The sequence below is a fragment of the Psammomys obesus genome, unplaced genomic scaffold, assembly GCF_907164565.1.
Source record: "Psammomys obesus unplaced genomic scaffold, mPsaObe1.curated_primary_1811, whole genome shotgun sequence".
NCBI lineage: Eukaryota > Metazoa > Chordata > Mammalia > Rodentia > Muridae > Psammomys > Psammomys obesus.
The window spans coordinates 5,945,211-5,958,692 of NW_026596046.1; the positions used below are offsets into that span (position 1 = coordinate 5,945,211).

The following is a 13,482-nucleotide window of genomic DNA, read 5'->3' on the forward strand; positions in this document are numbered from 1 at the left end:
AATAAAAAGTGAGAAATGCAGCTGGGCACAGTGGCCCACGCCTGTAATCTCAGCACTCTGGGAGGCAGAGGCAGGTGGATCTCTATGAGTTCGAGACCAGCCACAACCAAGGCTACACAGAGAAGCCCTGTCTCAAAAAAACAAAACAAAACAAAGGTTAGAAACTTAAAAAAAAAAGATTTTTAAATTTTTAAAGATTAAAAAAAAAGATAAATAAAGATTTTTTTTAAAGATTAAAAAAAAAAATAGCCACTTAGAAAAATGAGAGTTCAGTGACAGAGTGCTTACCTAGCGTCTAAGGCTCTGGGCCCAATCACAGTATAGTCTCTAAGGAAATAACTAGTTGCTAAGCCAGTGTTTGCAAGAAAACTAATTACATTAAGTCTTTACATTAGAAGAAGGGTAGTCATCAAACTGTAAGCTAATGAATTATGAAGCACCGAATTCCAGTCAATGCCATGGGGACACCTGGCTTTTCACACGTCCATCCCGTGGAAAGATCAGACCAGTGGAAGGTCCTGTGTTCTTATTTTCATCATTTCCAACTTGCAAAATTACACATGCACGGCTCTTACAAAAATTTTTTTAAAGTTATAACAAAAAGTTCTTAGCCAGATGGCTTGGCATAGCAAAAATCTGTGTATTTGAGAGGAAAAGTGAATAGGGAAAAAAAAAAATGTTCCTAAGCTTATTTCTGATCTAAAGTCCACGAATCCCATCTCTGGTAGTTAGACACTACTCAGCCGGTGAAGGCCAGCGTCTATCTGTGCGGACAGTCCATGGCTTGGTGCTGCATCCTACACCGACACCGTGTCCTCTCTCCAATCCGTGTCTTTACCTTGGACTAAGAGTGAACCTGATTTTTAAAACTACCTCTATTGATTTATTTTGTGCACTACAGCCCTGGGTGGCGCATTACAGGAGTCGGTTCCCCGTTTCCACCGCACCGGTACTGGGGATTAAACTCAGGCCACCAGGCTCTGTAGCAAGGGCCTTTATACCCGGAGCCATGGAGACACTCCAGTGGGTGACCATTGCCCTGAACTTGCATGATCTCTAAGCCGTTGTCTCCCTTTGAATCTTAGCTGGTATTTGGAAATATTTGGGTTGTTGACTTGGTTACTGAGACCATAGAAAACAAGAAGAGATGTTGTAGACTCACATGAAGAATATTCACAGAACTTTCTGGCTCACCTACCGGAATAATCTTTTTTTTTTTTTTTCCAATAAAAAGTAAAGGTGATGGTTGCATAACTTCCCTTCCCCTTCTTTTGTACTTTCTACCAGGAAGCCTTTCCCCTTTACCCAGATGACTTCTTTCCATCCCTCAGAATTCAGCCCAATCAAATTCTGACTAGCTCAGGACAATCTTTCCGGGCCTCTCAGAGTAGACCTGGCCCAGTTATGGTTCTCAGATCCTGGTTCGCTCTAGTATTGCAGGAGACAAGTATATATTTAGAAGTTCACAGTGTCCGCCTACCTCCCTACCCCCAAACCCCGGAACCTATCTTCATCACTTCACTTATCTGGGAACCCTACTTACTAACTCTTCACACATCAGGAATTCAGTCCGTATTTGTTGAATAGGCGATTCATTCACATTCATTTTTCATTCACATCAATGCAGTGACTACTGTTTTCGCCAGTAAAATTGAACTGAGGACCAGTGAGATGTCTCAGCCCAGTAAAGGCAGCTGCCACTGATCCTGGTCACCTTATATGCTAGCTCTGGAACCCTCAAACTGACTCCTGTAAGTTGTCCTCTGACCTCGGCATGGAAATGATGCTCTGTGAGTTCCCCTCCCCCTGCACGATTTTTAAAAAGAATCAGTTGAGCATGACACAGCAACATAACTTAGGTAACACAATTATCACTTGTCTGAAAAGTAAAAAGACAAAATGGACTAACTGCCCAGCATTTAGAGATTCCAGCCACCTATAGAGTAATGAAAGCTATGGGCTACATGGAAAAATGCACAGCTGCAGAGTTCAGGCGGGAGCCCTAAACAAAGGCTTATACTGAGCAGAAGATTCAGAAAGCAGCAGAAACTTGGTTTATCCATGCCGCCGACCCTGTAATGTGTTGTTTTAGGGTTTCGAATTTGGAGATGCTGGATAGAATCTGCGTATGCTGGAAATTTTTTTAACCAATTTGAGAACTATAGAGGATCATTTTTGAAAGGGAAATTAATACAGAGTCCCCAGCATAAAGCTTTGTTGCCCAGGCTCCTGTTTATACTTGACCACGTTTAATGGTAAAGCAATGCTGGGTGGGGTGGGGGGGGCAGCTGTGTCGACTCCGACCTTTAGAGGTGGAAACTGAGGCTTGGAGAGAGACTTTAGCAATGCGGGTACTGAGGAGTAGAGCCAGAATCCCAGCTGAGGTTGGGCCAGCGCGTCAGCTCCAGAACACTGTTGTCTCTGGCCAGGCTGCATCACCACAGCTGCTCCAACCTTGTCTTCCATCACTCTGTGGAAATGTTACAGGTCCCGAGCCATTAATGCTTTGTGCGCACATTCTAATAAATTTATTACATTCATTTCTTTTTGTGTGAGCACTCTACACGGAAGCTCTTCAATGTGCACGTGGAGGTCAGAGGTCAGGTTGAGGCCTTGGTTCTTTTCTTATACCAGGTGGGTTCTCCTGCAGGTTGAACTTATGAGATCAAGCTTGGAAACAAGCGCCCTCCCCAGTGAGCCGTCTTTCGGGCCAAATAGTTTAAAAGTTGTTTTTAGTGTGTGAAGTGGAACATTTTGTCAACAGGAATAAGAAAACTGAGTGCTGGGGAAAAAAACAAGAAAGGTCAAAAGACTGTCAAGTCCTACTGCGGCATTGGCTATTCCATTGCAATATTATATTATTTTTTGTATTATAATGACAAGAAATACAGATCTAGTAGAGCAATTTTAACCCCTACTATACTCAATGTCTTTATGTCTAAGATTCTATAATAAAATTCACAGATAGATTTTGCGCGTTCCTCCCTCTTTCCATTCTGCCGCCACCATGCCATCCAGACTGAGGAAGACATAGAAACTCCAGGGCCACGTTAGCCACGGTCATGGCTGCATTAGTAAGCAAATACCCAGGAAGCCTCGGGAATGCTGGAGGCATGCATCACCACAGGATCAACTTCGACAAATATTATCCAGGTTACTTTGGGAAAGTTGGTATGAGGCATTACCACTTAAAGAGGAATCAGAGCTTCTGCCTAACGGTCAACCTGGATAAATTGTGGACACTGGTCAGTGAGCAGACATGGCTCAATGCTGCAAAAAACAAGACTGGGGCTGCTCCCATCACTGATGTTGTGCGATCAATCGGGCTACTACAAAGTTCTGGGGAAGGGCAAGCTCCCTAAGCAGCCTGTCATCGTGAAGAGCTGAAGAGAAGATTAAGGGTGTGGGAGGTGCCTGTGTCCTGGTGGCCTAAAGCCGGCCAGGGAGGTTAATTAAATGCTAACATTTTCCACGAAAAAAAAAAATTCACAGATAACCTTCCCATAGACAGAATTTCAAAATCACTAAAAATAGTACACTGAATATAATACAAAGAAAAAAATCAATTTCAATAAAATAATATATATCTCAATACGCACATCCTCAGGTACATCTAGACTAGCAGACACAATGATCCAATCTGATTGTATCCACATGAAAACATTGCCTGTACTAGTACTATTGTGTTGGAGATTCGAAGACCATGAGCAATGTTTCTAAGATGTGTGTTTCTTGTTTTGTTTTTAAAAGGTGAAGAACTGCCAGGGCAGTTTCCAACAGAAAGCAAAAGTCGTTTTAAAATTGATAGAGTGTTGCATTCTTGGGAAGTTCAGCACATATTAAATCTCACCAAATGCTACTCTCTGCTTGTACAGACATAGCAGAGCTACCAAAGCAGATATTTACAGATTCTCCCATTGAGTTCTGGTAGGTCATTCTAAAGCTGTGTGGGACTTGTGACAATTCTTTCATTGCCAGTTGCTCCACAGATATTGTCTGGAACCCCTTGTTTCACTCTGGTAAATGCCAGTGTTGTTTTTCCCAGTTTGAAACAACCACTACAAACTTTCTCCCCATGTGGTAAGTTCACAACCTCCTGCTAATGTGTTCCAAGTACAATGTGGCATTACCTACAAATATTGTTTAGCAATTTACTGATTTTTCCTACATACTAGTAGCACAGCCCTTCTGGGTATCGAATGGCTCAGAGCTCTGGAAACAAGGCTGTGAACAAGATCATCAATGGTTTCTGACCCCCAAAAGCAAATGATTTAATACATGAGACAGATGACAAGCACAAATACATTAATAAACCATGTCAAGGGCCATGGGAGAACGGATTGCTGCTGTGAAATGGAGCGACACTTGAATCTAGTTTGAAAGGCAGCACTGGCAAAAGCTCTCCCTGCCAATCACCTGTGACTCAGGCCTGAAGGCTGTTGTGTGGCCGCGTGGGTAGGGGTGTAGGATCACTCTGCTTTCCCATAATTTCCAACCAGGTGAAACTATCTGAGCTCATCACTGTAGTTCCAAGGACCATTAGCTCCAGATAAGAAATGGATGGGTAATTTTCCCAAAGAAGATAAAGACGAGAAGTACATAAAAAGATGCTCTTCATGAAACTCAAAAAGCAGAACTACATTGGGTACCATGTGACACAAGAACAGCTACTGTATAAATACGCAAAATAAGCATGAACATTGATATGAAGGAATCAGAACCTTGTGCGTTGCTGATGGAACTTTAAAATGATTTAGCCATGGCAGAAAAAAAATCATGAAAAAAGGTAAATATTTCAATGTAACATTATTACATGATCCAACAGTAATACTTCTAGGTATATGCTCCAAAATTGAAAACAGGTACACAAATTCTTACACAGGAGTGCTCACAGTGGCACCATTCAAAATGGTCAGAAGCCGCAAATACCCAAGTGCCAGTCAGTCAGTAGATGGATGGGTAAATAGATTGTGGTATATACACACAATGGGGAATTATTCGGTCATAAAAAGAAAGCAGTTTTAAGTTTTTGTTTTCATGAGGCAATATCCTGCTGTGTAGAGCAGACTGGCCTCAAGCTTGAAATCCTCCTGCCTCAGCTTCCAGGATGTAGGAATGCATCACCATGCCAGCTAGGAATGCAGTTTTAAGATGTATTGCAATGGGTACAAATCTCGAGACTGTGTGAAAGAATTCAGTCACAAAAGATCAACCACACACAGAATGAGTCCATTTCTGTGGATGTCTAGAACAGATAAGTCTCCAGAAAGGAAAATCAGACTGGGATTGTCAGGGGCTTCATGTAAGGAGAAAGTAGAGGTAACTGCTTAACAGTATTGGTGTTTCGCTTCGGAATGATGAAAACGTCTTGAAACCTGGAAGGACTGGTTGTTACGATGTTAAGAACACACCAAATACTACTGAGAGTTAGTGAGACGGCGCCATGAATGAAAGCACTTGCCACCAAGCCTGAAAGCCTGATACCTGTGTGATGGAAGGAGAGAGCTGATGCCCAACAGTTGTCTTCTAATTCCCACATGAGCACCATGGCACACGTGCACACACACACATGCGCATACAAAAGACAGGTGTGAATAAGTAAGATGTACTAAAAATGCCTCTGAGTTCACTTTAAAGTGCTTCATTTTTGCATTGTGACTTTTATATCAATGTCTTTTAGTGGATAAATGCAACCTCTTGCCTCCTTAAGCTTTTTCTTCTCTTTTTGTTGTTAAAGAGCACTCTCTTAGGTTTGTATTCATATGTTCTGCAAGCAACCTGGCTTGTCTATTCATTTTCCCCCACTATAAAGGAATGCACCTTACTCGCCAGATACCTTCTCCTGGGACCAGCAGTTGGAATAATGGAAAAACTTCTCTCTCAAACTCAAAACTTCTATCTGCATGTCCATGAGTGAGTTGAGTAGTACTACGGAGCGTCCTGAAGGATGGTGCTCTACCCTTTAGGTTCTAGAGTCTAATAGGTGCCAGACAGAGAAGATAGAGCATAGTGGGATGAGCCCTGAGAACCACAAGGAGAACAGGATGGGGTTGGGTTTAAAGGAATCTGACTGTGGCTTGTGCCAGGAAAGAGACCTAAGGACTACTCAAGGCTCTATTACTTAGAAAGATCTCCAATAGTGGGCAGGTTTGGTTGGTTTGTTTGTTTATTTGAACAAGGAACTTTAATTTAGATACAAGTGAAGATTTGAAGTTGAAGGAGTTAATATTTTCATTTCCCCCATAGAGATGGTTATAGGGGACATAGGGCCAAGAGAGAGCAACCATCTCGGATGTTAAGGAAATAGCTCAGAAGTAGAATTCAGTTTATTCTCCATTTCCTAGGTCAGAGTACACTGTAAACATCAGAAACCACACTATTTTGAACAGAAAGGGACTTAATACAAGGATGTGTGCTTTTAAAAAGCACTGGAAGGTTCCAAGTGCAGGCCTCAGGCGGGATGGAGAGGAACTACGAGTCCAGCTGTGTGGGGCTGCCATTGCAGGGTGGGGGAGGAGTGACACCCCCGGAAACTGCTAGACACCCCTGCCTACCCACAGCTCACCAGTGAGCTGAGAGTCAGAGCAGAGGCTGTGTTCACAAGCCAATGGGGGTTTGTTGTTGTTGTTTTGTTTTGTTTTGTTTTGTTTTGTTTTGTTTTGAGAAAGGGCTTCTCTGTGTAGCCTTGTCTGTCCTGGACCTGCTTTGTAGACCAGGCTGGCCTCGAACTCACAGTGATCCTCCTACCTCTGCCTTCCCGAGTGCTGGGACTACAGGTGTGTGCCACCTCTCCCAGTTTAACCGGTGTTTTTTTTAAACAAATGTTTTTACTTTTTGATTGATTGACTGACTGACTGACTGACTGTTTTAGTGTGTGCGCACAAGAGCCACTATGCTTATATGGAGGGCAAAGGACAATTTACTGAAGTCACTTTTTTCTTTCCTTCTTCTATATACGGTTCCCAGGGACCAAACTCAGGTTCTCGGGCTTGATACCAAGCACTTTAACCACAAACCATCTTCCTGGTTCCCAAGTAGTGGTTTTTGGACCACAAGCAAAAAGACAAAAATAGTAAGGGAGCCTCCTATGTCTTGACATTGCAGGAAAAAATTGAAACTGGACAGGCTAAGGCAGACTCCGGCATAGCCTCTGTATCATTTGCCAGCAGAAAAAACAGAAGGTGGTCAACATCTGAATTTAATAGATCAAAGGGAGCAGCATCCAAAAGTTGAGCTGCAAGGGATCCTGGAAAAAAATAACTTGGAAAAAAAAAAAAAAAAACACTTACAGAAAGAAGGAAAGAGAATCACAGAGACACACAGAGAAAGACAGAGGCAGAGACAGAAAGGAAGAGACGGAGAGAGAATCCACATGCTATCATACCCATGTGGCGGTTAGAAGCCAACTTGCAGGAGTTGATGCTCTGTGCTACATTGATCCCAGGGATCGAACTCAGGCCACCAGGCTCGGCAGCAGTTGCCTTACCCACTGAGCCATCTTGACAGCCACAAAAGGTGATAACTTTCTAGACTTGTGTAGACAAGTTACAGCTAAGAGACAAAATGTACTCCTCTCACTCAGCTTTCCATTAGGTTTCTTCCTCCCCCTCTTCCACTCCACACCCCACCTCCCTTTTCTTCCTTCTCCTATTCCTCCTTTTGCCATTGTGTTTGGTATTTTGTTGGTTTATTTGTTTTGTTGTTGTTTATTTTTTGAGATAGAATCTTACGATGCAGCTCAGGTTGACCCTGAACTCAAGATTCTCCTGCTTCTACCTCCCAAGTGCTGAGATCACTGGCATGTGTCACCACGTCCAGCTCCATGAAACCTTCTCATAATGTTGAATATATTGTAAAGTTGAGAGGAGATTCAAGTTTGCACCTAAGCATGGCCTCTCTGACTCTTACCTCTAAAGACCCTGTATGTCCTGAAAGAGATTGTTCCCACCTAGGCCAAACATACTCGGAGGGTTCTGGAGCAGAAAGTGGGAGCTCACTTTGTCCTCCTCATACAAAAGTTAGGAAAAGAAAAACTCAAGAGAAGTCCTGGGAGTTCACAGTCAGCACTGAGCACTCAGAACTAAATACTCCCCCCCTCATGTAAATACTTGCTATTCTAGGAGGAAGTTCCTAAAATTATATTTTCATAGGCATCAAGAAAGTTTACCCACCACAGAGGCAGATGTGTAACTGAGCAGCCTTGTCATGCCTGGGGCAAGCTGCAAGTGCCCCTCCGATTTGCCCCCTAATTTGCCAAACCATGGGACAACAAACCTGCAATTGGAGCTGTATTTTTATATCATCTGAGTTTTCTGTGGCACTCTTCCTTCTGCACACAGTCTAGCCAAATGCTGTTATTTTCACAGAGGAAATACAAAGAGTGGGCTTAAAATTACTAGTCACATTTAAAGTCAGGAAGAGGCAGTGGGTTTTCTGGGGCCACCTCCAAGCTGGACTCCTCTCAGTTGTCTCCACCTCATGATGCCACAAAGTCTAGCACCTGGAACAGCCATGGTCTGGTCCTGGAGCAGGGAGTCTCTGCAGCTTCTGGTTCTTCCGTGAAGATGTGGGTGCGACCTTAGCAGCCTTTAGAAAATCGCCTGCTTTTGGTTGGGAATAAGGAGGGAGCCTGGCCCTGGATTCCATGTCACTAAAATGTCAGCTATGCTCTTGTTCCCTCTGTGGTAAAGTGTTCTTACTCCACCCCACCCCACCCCACCCCAGACCCCCCAGTGAAGCTCATGACATTTCATCTGTTCTAGAAATGACAGAAGACAGGTCCCTCTGGGATTCACGCGCCTCTGCTGGGATTTTCACACCATTCGCCATGTTAACATGAGGCAACAGCTGGGTTGAAGGGAGCTGATAAAAATAGCAATGTAACTCTGCAAGCAAGCTGCACGGGAAGGAGGGGGGTTGAGCCTACAGTGTGGGGTGGCAGAGCTTTCTCTGCTTTTCTGACTCTAGACTTGCTCTTCTCAGAACCCCACTTTTTCAGAAAGGGCAAAGCAAATTGATTTTCCATCTATATGTTAAGGAGGAGACCGAGAAGACAGCCAGGCTGTTTCAGTCTTCCGAAGTGCTCCCATTGGGAGGCAACTGGTTGACCCAATTGTTAGCCAGTAGATCAGACACCTGGGCAGTGCAGCCCCTGAATGAGCGAGAGGAGCCAGGTCTGGGAGCTTGATTGTTTAAGGTTACTGTGTGTCGATGCAGGAACTTCCCACAGTTTCCCTGTCTTTCCATTCATTAAAGTGAAGCTTGCAACTGAACATTCTGACATAACATAGATGAGATTTTTGGCAGCAGCATTAACTATATTCAAGAGTCTCCTCGGATGATGTTAAATTTTCATATCCTTGGGAATGTTTGCCACCTTTCTTTAATAACCTGAGCAAATACGCCCCTCTCAGGACTTCATTGTTCCACCATTTCTCCCACAGCACATATGCCCCTTTTAGAAGTATGTTGGGTGTGTGTATTTATAGAACCCAGATGTACATAGGTGGGTTATAAAAGCCAGTCCTCTGAATGGACCTTACAGAAAAGTTGGCCAAGTTGTGTTTGTGTGTGGTATGTGGTGTGTGTGTGTGTGTGTGTGTGTGTGTGTGTGTGTGTGTTACATAAGACCATATTTTTCTCTCCTCCTAAATTATTTTCTCATTTTACCAGAAAAAAAATTATATTTTTTTCCAAAAGCTCATGAGCTCTTGCCCTTGGGATTTGAAAATAGACTTTTACATTTTTAAGCCAACAATGAACAGAAGAGCTTAAGTGGAAAGGTGGCAAAATGGAGATTTCTTTCTCTTCCTCTAGAGTGAAAAATGTAGTCTTACTGTTTGCCTTTATTCTAGTAAAAGTTTAAAGTGAAAAATTATTTGGTTTACCTTTCTGATTAGTTAAGAAAAAAACCCGAGAATTCTATAAAAACTCACTTTCATTAATATGCAAGGCAAAAAGCGCAAATGTTATCGGACAGTCAGAGGGAATGCATGCTTTTTAAAGATCCGCACAATGGCAAGCTTGTACACTTCTTGGACGGCCAGCGGTTCAGTAAGTTCTTCATTTCAAACGTGGTAACTGTAGCCCGAATGACATTGACTGGCAGACATTGACTGGCAGCAGCTGCTGTTCCCTCAAACTTTACCAAACATTATGTAACATAACACGGTATCGTTAACTGGGATTTTTGACTCAGTTTGTGACATTTCTGAATCCAATGAGCACTGCTCACACTTGGCAGTTGAGCTGTGACTGAAGTTCTGTACCACTGAGCAACTTCTCAATGCAGATACACAAAGGTAGCTAGAATAAGGCCAGGGTGGCAACGGCACCCCTGACCAACTCTATTTCAGATGTACACTTTACTGCCCCTATGTTCTCATTAGAGAAAGCGTTGCTAAAAGAATTTTAAAATCAGATGCGCTGATGCCGCTAAAGGGAGTTCAAATTCCTGCTTCACTGGCTGGAAGTTGCATGGGCTTGCATTTGTCACCTGAATCTTTTGGACTCATCATGTCTCACGTCCTTGTGCAAATTAAAATTAAATGTGATGATTTTCGTTGATTTCTTCTAAACACGTGTGGCACTAAAGGGAGAGAGAGAGAGAGAGAGAGAGAGAGAGAGAGAGAGAGAGAGAAAACCTCCCAGATGGGATTTTGGAATCTGATTTCTTCAGCCAGTGATTTTTATAAATGTATCAGGCCCAACTTGCTTGGTTATCCAGATGCTAAAATTGTACTGCAGCAGTTTGGGCAGCTTTCTGAGGAAGTGGGGGCCGCTTCCTGTGTGCATTTGTCAAGTTGTCTGTGGCTTTAGTCCTCCCACCCACCAAGGCACACCTGGCCAAAGTGGGTGCCTCAAGCAGTCTGGCAAAGTCCAGCCAGGTCAGCAGACAGAGATCACAGGGCCCAAAGAGCAGGGGCCTGTGTGCACCTTGGTTTCCTAGAAGAAGAAGAAGAAAAGTACTGTGTGAAGCGTCAACTAGCAGGCACCCAAGACTCAAGAGGCTGGTGGGCAAAAGGATGTGTTAAAAAAAAAAAAACAAAAAACAACTAAAGAAGTGTGAGGATGGAAAGGAAGGAAGCCATAGCTGTGCATAATCAAGCCCAATTACCCAGCATCAAGGGACGCCACCCAGGATGCCAATACCATCCTTGTTTTAGCCAGGTTGTTCTTGTTGGTGGTGTGAAGGGAAGCTTAAGGAAACAGATTGTAGCTAAAATAAGAGAAACCATCGCTTCATGCAGCCAAGCCACAGGGAAGACAGGTTGGCACTATCCACTGGGACGAGGGAGCCCCGCAGAAGCTGAGGCGGCCCCCTCCCGGGACTGTCCTTCCTCCTCTGCTTCTCACCTGGCCTCTCTTTGAGGGTGGGCTTCGCTGTCTCAGACCGCTCCTCCACATTCCACTTGGCAACACTGTAGTTTCCAGAGCAGAGCAGAGCAGAGCAGAGTGCCCTCCCCTTCTTAACTAGCCCAGGTGCCAACAATTCAAAAAGTCCAGGCAGGATGAGGTTATGTGATGAACCTCCAAAGCAGCCCCTGTAGCCAGGGGCAAATGAAAGGTTCTGTGGTTACTCCAGATGTGGCCCACCTCCTGGCCAATCACTTTGTCCAAAAGGCAGGTAAGGTTTTGATGAGTCCACCTTTGGCCACTTACTTATCAATGGAAGCTGGGGATATAAATCCTTTTACAGGGTGCTGGGTAGTTTGGGGTATCTAGAACTTGAAAGAAGGTGAGGTCTGGCTTCCCTGTCCATATTCTGTCATCATGTTCTGACAATTGCTTCATCTATTAGGTCTCAACTGGGAGCAGCCAGGCTGTCTTTGTTGGAAGGTCATATCAGAATCTCAGGAGGTGGGGACAGTGTCACAAAGCAAATGACATTTATATAATTCATTCGTTTGGCTTTGAATCACAGTATTTAATTCCATTAGAAACTTCAAATAATATTGAGGAAGGACAAAAAATATTTGCTTTTTTTTTTAAAAAAAAATGTGGATGGATTAATTAAAAAAAATGTTGAGACACGGCATTTTAGGGAAAGTTTCTCCAACTCCTTTGCTAGTGGGAGAATCCATTCCAATTTGGACAGAGTTTGGTTCAGTCTCTTTAGGTGCCTGTGGGATGAGTGTAAAAGTTGGTTCCGAGTGCCCATGCACATTCAGAGGGAGAGGGAAAGGGAAAGAAGGACGGGGAGGGGAGGGGAGGAGAAGCAGAGCTAAGAGCCTGGTACCAAGGCTCTGTCATGCGTCAGGTACATGGTGTGCATGCTCCTTAAGTGACCTCATTTCATCTTTTCTGGCATCTCAGAGAGGGGCAGCCAGGTGAGCTATTGGTCACAGGTGCACACGCCTTAAGATGGGTGTTTTGGCAACGTGCTTAGTCTCCCGGTTTGCCACGTGGCTAACAGTGCGTCTGGTCTGCCTCAGAGTGCAGAGAGGATTGATGAGACGGTGCCCACAAGCTGAGCATGATGAAGACACGGCTTTCCGTTCTGAAACTGTATTAGGATACAGGAGAGTTCCCTCAGCCCAGCATCTGCTAGGGTTTGGTCCTGCTGTAGCCTTAAAAAAAAAAAAAAGCAACCAGCCTGTTTCCACTTCCTGCCTAGGTCTGCAGAACATGATGGGGGTGAGCTGAGGGCTGAGTGGCTACAGGCAAATCTCCATGTCCGGAGCCACTTCACCCTCCCTGCAAAATGGAGGTGACAGCAGGGGTTTTGCTGAGGGGACAGGGGAACAGCCATGGCAGGTTTCTGACACAGTGCCTAACAGGGACTCGGGATGTGCAGGATCCGAGTAGCTCGTGTTACAAAGGGAGCCGAAACAGCTGCCAACTTATTTTTTTTTTATTTATTTATTTATTTTTACCCTGAGCTTGGAGGCCTTGCTTTGCTCAGCTCACTGGATGACAGCCAAGCTAAATTAACGCTCTTATCTGCTGGCCCCTGCAGCTGGCAGCCTCCCTGCGGGTCCTTCCAACAGTCTCTGTAGGCTCAGCCATGAGCTGCTGGGAAGCCATCCCGGGCCATCCGAGCCTGCTTCGGCCCTGCGCTCTTTCGTCTACTCGTCTACTCGTAGGTGAGACTCCCTGGGCTCTGCTCTAGGGCCAGATGAGCTCACACTTTTACACAGGAAGAGGAAGGTCACTGGGGTGGCCTAGCCCCTGACATAGTGGAAACCGGGCATAGGTCATCAAAACGTTACCTGGTTCTGCCAGAGTGAACTCACCTCGAGGCTTTGGAATTGTTAGGCAATCCAAGCTGTGCCAGGGGAGTCTGCCCCAGGGTTTTCTTAGACACTTTTCTGAAATTCTAAAAAGCATGCCAACCTCTCAGGAACGCGATTAAAATGCCAGTTCCACCCGAGGAAGTCTGGAACGGGGCAGAGACCCAGAAGTTCTTCTAAGGTTGTAGGTGATGCTCCTGAGCTATCTGGCGACCTTTTTTCAAGGAGCTGGGCTCTGAGAGACCATCTC

The 13,482-nt window shown here is 44.5% G+C and overlaps 1 pseudogene; it reads left to right on the forward strand.

The window, feature by feature from the left end:
• Positions 1–3,007: 3,007 nt before the first annotated feature.
• LOC129688613 (60S ribosomal protein L27a-like) lies at positions 3,008–3,485 on the forward strand (annotated as a pseudogene).
• The last annotated feature ends 9,997 nt before the right edge of the window (positions 3,486–13,482 follow it).